The 10724-nt window shown below is 40.3% G+C and overlaps 1 pseudogene; it reads left to right on the top strand.

Moving 5' to 3' along the window:
* The first annotated feature begins 8290 nt into the window (after positions 1-8290).
* Positions 8291-10177, top strand: LOC120238677 (annotated as a pseudogene).
* Positions 10178-10724: the final 547 nt, after the last annotated feature.

Here is a 10724-nt window from a genome sequence, read left to right as displayed (position 1 = left end):
TGCTCTGTAAGTAAAGTTCATTGCTCTGTGTCCCTCGGACAGAAAATATGTTAGATTGAGCTGTGTTAAAGAGGCCCTTCAGGACTTGGGTTCCTCCAGTCAGGGGATATAAGTGAGCAAGGTAAAAAACAATGAGAAGGACCTAGACATAGGAAACAAATAAAAAGCCCTCAAATGAAGAATCTTATATTCTTCATCCTCAAGCAGGCAAATAGTAAACTAATATATTTTCTGCCTCTCTTTATTCCTCATGCTTTTTCTTCCTCTCTTTATATAGGAGGTAAGAAAGATCAGATGGGGAGATGCCACTTTGAATCAGAAACCAGTTTGTGTATAACTAAGACCTAGGTATTGCCTGGCACAGGAATGAATATTAGTGTATCCTGGGATAGGGTGCCTAGGTGAAATCAGGCAGATAGGAATATGTGACCTTCCAAATTCTCTAACCTGAGCATAACCCCTTATCAGATATGTCATTTGCAAATTTCTTCTGCGTGGTAGCTTGCCTTTTTGTTTTGTTGATGGTTTCCTTCACTGTGCCTGAGATTTTTATTTCAATGTAGTCTAATAGTTTATTTTTGTTTTTGTTTCCCTTGCCTGAGGAGACATATCTGGAAAGATGTTATGACCAATATCAAAGAAATTACTGCCTATATTTTCATCCAGGAGCTTTATGGTTTAACAGCTGACATTTGGCCTTTAGTTCATTTTGACTTTTTGTGTAAGGTAAAATAAAGTGTTTGTTTCAGTCTTTTGCATGTAGGTGTCCAGCTTTCCCAGAAACATTTATTGAAGAGACTTTTTTTCCCCATTGTATATTCTTGCCTCTTTTACCATAGATGGACCATTTAAGTGTGGGTTTATTTCTGGGCTCTCTATTTTGTTCCTTTAATCTATATGTCTGGGGGTTTTGTGTGTGTGTGTTCCAGTGCCATGCTCTTTTGATATTGTAGCTTTGTAGTATATCTGGAAATCTGGGATTGTGATACCTTCAGCTTTGTTCTTCTTTCTCAAGATTGCTTTGTCTATTTGGGTTCTTCTGTGGTTCCATACAAATTTTAGTGTTCTTTGTTCTAATTCTGTGAAAAGATGCTCTTGGTATTTTCATAGGGATTACATTAAATCTTTAGATTACTTTGGGTAGTGTGGACATTTTAACAATATTCTTTCGATCCATTTGTTTGTATCATCTTCACTTTCTTTCATCAATCTTTTCTAGCTTTTGGAATACAGGTCTTTCACCTCCTTAATGATTGTTCAGTTATTACGTATAAAAGAACTGATCTGAAGACGAGAAAATATACAAAGAAATCAATAGTTCATAAACAATATGTATGTAGGCCAGTAGTTGCTAAGATTTTTTGAGGCTTTGACTCTTTTGAAAATTGAATGAAAAGTACAGCCTTCTTCCTCAGAAAATTAATGTCTGTATATTCCACAAAATTCATCATGTAAGTGGGAGAGGGAGGTCATGGATCACCCTATAGTCTATTAATCCATTTCTTTCTAAATCCCTGATATGGGCCTTCTATAACCACTGGAATGTTCACCAGAAAGAACATAGGGCAGGGTAGTCAGGAGACAGGAGTACTTGTTTAAGATATCTAATTAAACACTTAGGATCTTGGACAAGTTCATAAACCTTTCTCAGCTACTTTCCCAGCTCATTTTACTTTTTTATAAAAGCAGAAAGTTGAACTAGAGGATTTTGAACATTGCTTCCCTACTCTTTCATTGAACACATATATTAATTCACCATCTACTGTGCATCAGGTACTGTGCTAGATGCTAAGGATAGAGCAGTTACCAAGACAAAGTTCATTTCCCCATGGAGCCTACATTGTATTTAGAGGCAGAAAACAAACAGATTGTGTCAAGTACTGGGAAGGAATTAAACACACTGATGTGATAGAGAATGTGGTGATCAGGGACTGCAGAAACGTAGGGAGAATCCTGTGGAAACACTGTTTTAGGAGAGGGAAGCTGGCACGTACAAGAGAAGAAAGCAAGCCAATATGGTTACAGGATAAGTAATAAGCCATTGGAAGACTTACATGAGATAATACTAGGAAAATGGGCGGGACCTGATGAAGAAAGATACTTAGACCATGAAAAACAGATTACATCCTATTTTAACATGTTATTTTTTAAATTTTTAAAAATGTTTTATTTATTTATTTTTTTTTTTTGAGAGAGACAGTGTGAGCAGGGGAGAGTCAGAGAGAGGGAGACACAGAATCAGAAGCAGGCCCCAGGCTCTGAGCTAGCTGTCAGCACAGAGCCCGATGTGGGGCTCGAACCCACAAACCGCGAGATCATGACCTGAGCCAAAGTCGGACGTTTAACCGACTGAGCCACCCAGGTGCCCCCACTAACATGTTATTTTTAAAAATTGTAAAAACGATGTGTTGTCATTTATATTTTGAAAGATCACTCTGGGTACTTATGGTTTCAACAGTATGACTACTTAAGTTCAAGTGGATTTTCTTCCTGCTACAAATTCTCAGAAGTGCTAGGTAAATTACGACACAAGAATTTTTAAACATACAGCAGTCTTTAAAAGAAGTAGAAGCTTCCAGCCAGAAGCAAGAAGGAGGTTATAGTCAGAAAGAGATATAGGAAACAGTCATAGGACTGTTTTGTCAGTGGCTGCAATGGTAATGCCACCTGGAGCCAGGAATTACAGAGGAGAAGTGAGACCTAAAGTAACCCTCACCAGGGAAAGCTCAGTAAGAGGCAGTAAACAGGCTCCTCATACTGGCGCAAGAAAGGAACAAGAAAATTTATCTCTGCTTCGGGATGTTGGTGTAAAAAACACCATTAATGAGAAATTGAACCCCCAAGCTCACATTATATGTAAATGTAGTATCCCGGTTTATATGCCAATGCCATGTGGCAGGAATTTAAAACTTGAGAAAGTAATGGGGAAAAGAATCTGATTCCAGACAAGCAACATTCTTGAGATAACTGGTAGAAAGAAACGAATAATGCTTCGCAGGAAAGAATTGTAAGCTCCTTCAGCGTTGGTGGGGGAGGCGGGGAGGTAGTTGTGAGTTCAAAATGTTCTAAAAACTGACAATATGTCCATAATAAAAAATTAGAAATGAAATGAGAAATTATCCTCATAAATCAGAGTCAGTAGACAAATCAAACAAGAGGGTCAACATGACCCCAGACTTTGGATATTAGAACAATCTGAAAAAGACCATACATTTTAAAATGATGAAAAATGTTAAAAAAATGTAATTATCAAACATAATGAAAGAAAAGGGTACTGTGAAAAAAATGAGCAGCAGAGTTGAAGAAGATTCAGAACTTCTAGAAATGTTGATCACATTGAAGTTCAATATGTGACTTAAGCAATGCTACATACAGTTAATTCTGAATAATTTGGATAAAATGTAAAATGAAGACATAAACCAACAGAAAATATGAAAGAGAACTTAGGGAACAGGGAGGAGAGAATGAAAAAGTCTAACATATAAATAACTCAATTTCCAGACAGATGATGGGGAAGATATATAAGAAGTCCAAAGAGTCCTGAGAAAGAAAATTAAAATGATTCTACATATAGATGTAGCCATACTTAGACCAAAAAGCAGATTCCCTATAAAGAAATTACCCTGAGAAATTGATGGGAAAAAAAAGATTATGGACCAATAACATCAAAATGCTGAGAAAAAAATTTAAAAATGAATTTATGACCTTATATGCATATGTGGAAATCGATAAAATTAAAAATTCATGAGGTGATTGCTCAATTTAGCAAGTTAAACAAATAATAGTAAACTAATAAAAATTTAAAAAGATTTCACATCCTCTTTGGGACTTCCCAGTGTACTTGTCTGGAACAGGAAACTAGAACACCAGTTCACAGTCTGCTTTACTCAATAGCTAATTTCATTAAAAATTTTTTTTAATGTTTATTTATTTTTGAGAGACAGAGAGACAAAGAATGCGAGCAGGGGAGGGGCAGAGAGAGAGGGAGACACAGAATCGGAAGCAGGCTAATCGGAAGCAGTGCTGAACTGTCAGCACAGAGCCCCATGTGGGGCTTGTACCCACGAACCACGAGATCATGACCTGAGCTGAAGCCGGATGCTCAACCAACTGAGCCACTCAGGCACCCCAAAAGCTAATTTCATTCTGAGAAATAGCAAAAATGCCCTCTATCAGGTGGACTGGTAGCCTTAGCCTTAAAGTAACACTGGAGTAACATCTGAACAGAATTGAGGAGTAGGGCAATTAAGTTTAAGATGAAGACACTGGAGGAGAATATGCAAAGATCTTTTTAAGATTTGCTCTTCAAAATGTGGTCCCCAAACCAGCAAATATCTACATTACCTGAAAGTAGGCTCCATCCCCAGACCTCCTGGATCAGAGTCTGCATTTTAACAAGATCCATAAGTGATCCATACTTTAAAGTTTGGATTAATATATATGTATATGTAATATATAATATTTATCTATAATATATATTACATATCCACACAGTTACATATGTATACATATACATAGATTACATGTATTTTATATGTGTACGTAATAGTACATACAGATACATACATATACAAATACATAGATTACATGTATTTTATATGTGTACGTAATAGTACTATATCTAATATATATTAAATATCCTCGTATTCACATACATGCATATGCATATATATATAACTATACCCACATACACAGTGGCTTCTGGAAAATAAAAAGATTGGAGATTTGGTTTTAATGAAAGCTGCCTCCTTCAACATTTAGCTCTTTGGCATATTAACTTCTATTTAGGACCCATAGTCCAACACCTCCAACTAACTATAAAATCCTCAAGCGGAGTACCTTCAAACCATAAAGGAGTTAGCAGAGGTTGGAGTTCAGTGAAGTTGGTGTGTGTTTCCTAGAGGGACAGAAGCCTACAGCTCAAGGCCATGAGTTGTTTTTTGCAGGCCACGAGACAAAAGAGCACAACCTCTGTAAGTAATCCTCAGTTTCTTGATTGGTGTGCTTAGAGAGACCTGGAAAGTGAGGAGGAGGGGGGACAGCGGGAAGAAGGAGGCTGCCAGGGATGGAGGGAGAGGGAGGAAAAGGCCCCTAACACTAATTAGGTTTGAAAGAATACAGGATGAGTCTAAGCTACTGCGTGCTGAGAAGCAAGCTACCTGAGCAGCTGATGCTAAGTTCAGACTAAACTAACTGCAAGTCCCCTGGGGACGTCACAAGGTAAACCTGATCGTCCCTGTCATTTACAATCATTATCAGGCAGGCCGCTTCTGTAATTTTACTGGGGAGCCAATTAACAGATCCCTGAAGCTAGGGGGAAATGTCCCAGCCCTCCTCTTGTTTTTGAAAAGGAAAAAGGCAGCTTTGGTGCCGCTGTCTCCTGACTGTTTCTTGTAAAGGCAGAAGAGAGGGTAACTTCAGACAAAGCAGTGACTCTTCAGGTCGGGTGAATGGTTGAACTCAGCCTTTTCTCTGCCTTCATTACTCTTTTCTCTAGCAATCCAAATCAGCCTCCAGATACCCCAGCGAGCCTCGTTTCTTTCTTTTCTGAGATATGGAAATGCTGACCATCTTTCACTCTTTCTTGCCTTCCAGAAAATATCTTAGCAGCATTTCATCTTGCAGGAAAGCAGGGAAAGGCTGCCTAATGGTACTGAGAAGAAGGCAGTAAAGAAAAGCCACTCTTATTTTTCAAACCCATCTTTCCCCTGATACATCTTTTCTCTTGACCTCCTCTCACAGTCAGTCTTTTTAACTAGCTGTTTCCATTCACTACTTTATTTTCGCATCTCTGATTCCCTACTTAAGCTGCCCCAACCTGGCTGTCATCTCCATTATTCTACTAAAAATACTCTTTCAAAATCACTAATTACACTTAAGTCATTCCATATAGAAGAATTAGAAGGGTTAATCACACTTCTCTCCCTCTATCCTGAAACATGGTCTTCCCTTGACTTACATGATAGAACAATCTTCTAATTTTCCTTTTGCTTTTTTGAATATGCATTCTCTTGGTACCTTCAGCTTGCCTTTTATACAACACAAGTAGGTATTAGCATTACTCAAAGCTTGATTATGGACCTCCTCCTTTTTCTACTCTCGGGGATCACTGGGTAATCCAGATAATTAAAGAAAACTGGAGACCGCCTACCTGAAATTAAAAAGAATAGGAGCTACTTACCTCTGACTATGATTTCCATGCGAGAATCTGAGCCCAGTTTTTCCAGATTTTATTTCAGAGAAATTGAGAATTCTGATTTTTATATGAAAATATTATCCTTTTAATATTTTTATAGTTACGATAGAGTAGCTGTAGCACACCAATGCTCACTCCAAGGAAAACACTTAAAACTGGATAAAGAATGTTTTGAAATTACCTGTTTGAAGTAATCCTAAAGTAACAGTCATTAAAAACTTGAAAGGCTAAGATCCCAGAGGAAAGAACGTTGAGGTGAGCTCACCGTTCTCTGCTGTTTCTCTCTAGAAAGTGGCACCAAGCAGGAGGTCAAGTTGAATTTTAAGACTAAGAGTTCCCAGCAGTCTGATAGGGCTGGGAGGAAAGAAAAAATGGAGTTGAGGGTTATCAAGTCTGCCAGGAATTGAGGGAATTGGGTTTGGAAGAAAAAAGGGAAATCTGAGCATGACTTTCTGTGCTTCTCTTTTCCTTGAGGATATTTTTTGTTCCTAATATTTCCAACATAAAAGGCTGAGAAGCCAAGAGGAAAGGACCACCTAAGAATCTAGAACATTAGAGCAGGGCTTTGGCCAGGCTCAAAGTGCTGGGGAGAGGAAAATTGGCATTCAAGGCCTGGCAAGGGGCTGGGCCCAGAAAAACCACCTTTGCTTTCAGTTGATGTTCTTGAAAGGTCCTACTTTAGGGTTACTTCAAAATAGAAATAGAATAGTTCTCATAAAGCTTGAAATCAGCTTCAGTGCCTCTCCTTCCCTGACTGCATCAAGGGATCAATCCCTGCTGTAACTACCTGGAAGCAAAAAATAAATAAACCCTTGTGGGGATGAGCACTGGGTGTTATATGGAAACCAACCTGACAATAAACTATTTCTAAATAAATAAATAAATAAATAAACCCTCTCTGCTGTAAGTTAGCATTATTCAGAGTTTCTACACAGTATCCAGCACACTATAAAAATGATTAGAGTCAGTCTTATATCTGCCTTAATTTATGCTTTTTCCTAGCAACCTAAATTAGCCTCCAGATAGGCCCCCAAGCCTTGCTTCTTTCTAGTTGCTGACATATGGCAACATTGATAGTCTCTTTTATTCCTTTTTTGCCTTCAAGAAATAAATAATAATCTAAATTATTACCATGAATGACAACACAGAAATCCAATGACCAAAAACCAAAAGAAAAGAAATAGGTAATGGAGACAACCTACAGATGATTTAGATAGAATATAGAAGACATAGTTTAAAGTAACTATGATTAACATGTCCAAGAAGTTGGGTGACATTTCCAGTGGGATCCAAGAAAATGGGTGACACTTCTTCCTCACTGGCGGCAGTGAGGATGGGTAACTCTAGTGTTACAGGTACAGGGATTTCACCTGTTTTTTAGCCACCAAGGAGACAGATCAGGAAGCTATTGCAGCAGTCCAAAGGGATGCTGGGATACCTCAGTGCCCAGAACCAGCTGGACAAAGTGAAACACTATAGTGGAAAAAGGCCTAGAAAAAGGCCTCCACAGAGGCTAGATGGAAGGACACTGTCCATTTGAGGTGGACGGGGTGCCACACAGGCCTGAGCCAGCTCCACAAGGCATGGAACGATATCAGAGACATCCAGAAGTCCCTTGCCAATGTCAGCAAAGCCTGGAGACAGAGCCTCAGTGACACTCAAGGACATGAAGTATGCTGTAGTGTGGCTGGCTCACTGCAGCTTCAGAGACCCTCAAGAACATCTCAGGCTTCCAGACTGTGAGGGAGACTCAGGACCTCATTGAACAAGGGGAGCTCCTGCAGGCCTACTAGAAGCAGATGGACCTGGAGTGCTCACTCTTGAGAAGGGCTGACATTTGGGGCACCTGGGTGGCTCAGTCAGTTAAGCATCTGACTTAGGCTTAGGCCATTATCTCACGGTCCATGAGTTTGAGCCCCGCGTCGGGCTCTGTGCTGACAGCTCAGAGCCTGGAGCCTGCTTCAGATTCTGTGTCCCACTCTCTCTCTGCTCCTCTCCCACTTGAGCTCTGTCTCTCAAAAATAAATAAACATTTAAAAATTTTTTTAAAAAGAAGGGTTGACATTGAAGCAGCCCCACATGGACAGTAGGAACATGCACAACATGACCCTCACCCGTGGCTACTTTGGGAGCATGCAGGTGCTCTCAGATGAGCTGCTCAGGCTGACATTGATGGTGCTGCAGAGTTTGCTGGTCATCATCTCCTGTGGCCCCACTTGCTGGTCTCAGTTGTCAGGATAATCAAAAAGGAAGAAAAATTGACCAAGGTGTATCTGACCAAAAAAAGCAAATGAGCTGTGCATCTCTAGAGGCCCAGGATTTGCAAGGAGAAACACACGCCATTTTGGATGGAAACTTGACTGCTAGAATTGAGGACACACAGGAAGACCCCAGGGAGTCCAAAAAGGTGTGGTCCATCTGCCATCTGGAAGTCATCTGGGTGACCCATTATTGCCACAAACCTAATGGTTGAATGTTTCTCTCCCCAATATGAGATTTTCAGAAACCACCTGAACATGTCCCACCAAAGCCCTGAGCACATGGATGCAGGAGCTTGAATCAGAAGACCTAGAAGCAAACGAGTCAAGAACCTGTTGACATGGGTCTCAAATATCTACACAAGCACAGAGATGATGGAGAATGTGGAGCTGGCCCAGAAGTGGATGTCAATGCTCTGGAACCTTTACTTTCTCCTGACATGGTCTCTGAGCTGCTCCACAGGTAAATGTCAACTCTCACTTCAGACATTATTACCTGGTCGCAAAAAGCACTAGAAACAGACAAGAAAGACTGGGTAAAAGAGGCTGAGCCTGAATCTGACCAAAGTGAGGACCGCCAGGTAACACTCCCTTCCAGATTGAACAAATTCTTGAAGTTGCCACTCAGATAAGTGAAGACCCCAAACCAAAAGTTTGTGACACAACTTTAGCAACTTTTGCTAGTCTGTGTCTTTAGCAAATGAATTCTTTGTTAAGTAAATCCAGAGATGAAGTTCAGTTGTCTAAGGAAGAATAGCTGAGAAGTCAGCAGTGCCCACACTGTGTTCAGTTTATGGTAGCCATGGACATCTGTCAGAGCTTTAAAGAATTAATAGTTTAAAAAGGAAGTATTTCAGGGCACTTGGGTGGCTCAGTTGGTTAAGCAGCTGACTTTGGCTCAGGTCATGATCTCGCAGTTCATTCAAGCCCCACATAGGGCTCTGTGCTGACAGCTCAGAGCCTGGAACCTGCTTCGGATTCTGTATCTCCCTGTCTCCTTTGCCTTCCCCCGCCCCCCCACCCACTCCTGCCCTGTTTCTCTCTTTCAAAATTAAATAAAATTTTTTTAAAAAAGGAAGTATTTCAAAAAAATGAGGGGCAAGAGGAAAGATCTCTGAGGCAACCAAACATGGGTGGGATTCAGACACCATGGCAAAGGAGAGCTGTAGGAACTCACTGCAGGAGGTCTTCCTGGGTTTGGAACAACATCTAAGTGAGCTAATGACAAAGAAGTGGCTGTTAGTCTCAAACACCATAAATATTATCTGTCTCACTATGGAAGAATATTTCAGCGATTTTGCCAAAATTTAAAAGCCATGTAAAAAGGGGAGGATGACAAGCAGAATCTCTGCGGGCCATCATGTCAAAATTCATCTCATTCTGGAGCACCAGGGAGCTGAGAGGATGGTCAGCTCTACTTCCTGTTCGCACACTTGGCTTCTGGATTTGGGGAAGATACAGGTGAGTACGGAGAGACCGTCATAGCCACCGCAGTTCTTAAGCTCACTGACCCTTCTCTGCTTTATCTGGATGTCTCAACTCTGGTTAGCAACAGCCAGACTTCAGAGGTGACCAGGTCGGCATGCTGCTGGCAGAGAGAGGGGCAACTGGTCTGGCAGGACATGAAGCAGACCATCTCAAGACTCTGGAACAGGGTCCAATGCAGGTGAATCCAAACCACATGCCCATCTTTGAGGAAATCACAGTTGCTAGTAGAACATGACAAAGATTTTCAACGAACCTGTTGGTTTTTAGCTTTATGAACATTATTTGCACTCCTCATCCTCACCTTCACAGATATATTAAAGCAAAAGTGACTGTCCAGGGGTCACAGATGTTTCAACCCCTCATGCCTGTCTCTTGTAAGCATGTTTGTGAGGTGCCCAGGGACATGGTTTCTTGAAGAACAAGTACTCTGCTGTCTTTAATTCTTCAAGCTTTCTCGTTTTTTGTTGTAAACACCTTTATGAGGCAAGATTCTGATGTAGAATGCCTCGTGGTTGATTGTTTATCACGGTGGTGAAAACATGCAGAGGGGGAAGAGGCCCTGTCTTGTCTGCATTCACCTCTTGGTCTTCATTCATGTTTTCATGGAAGACTTTTAAAACTCTGCTGCCTAATAATAGAGTCTTAAGTCCTTCAGAGAAATGAAAAAGAAAAGTAAAAGAAAGATAAGATGACAAGATAAAGTTACCAGAAAATGATGATATATCCAAAATGATTTAAGAAGTATGCAAAGTAAAATTATATGTCAAAGATGGATTTAGGTA

Source organism: Hyaena hyaena, unplaced genomic scaffold (assembly GCF_003009895.1).
Source record: "Hyaena hyaena isolate Hyena2069 unplaced genomic scaffold, ASM300989v1 scaffold_215, whole genome shotgun sequence".
NCBI lineage: Eukaryota > Metazoa > Chordata > Mammalia > Carnivora > Hyaenidae > Hyaena > Hyaena hyaena.
This window is presented reverse-complemented; position numbering and strand designations above follow the sequence as displayed.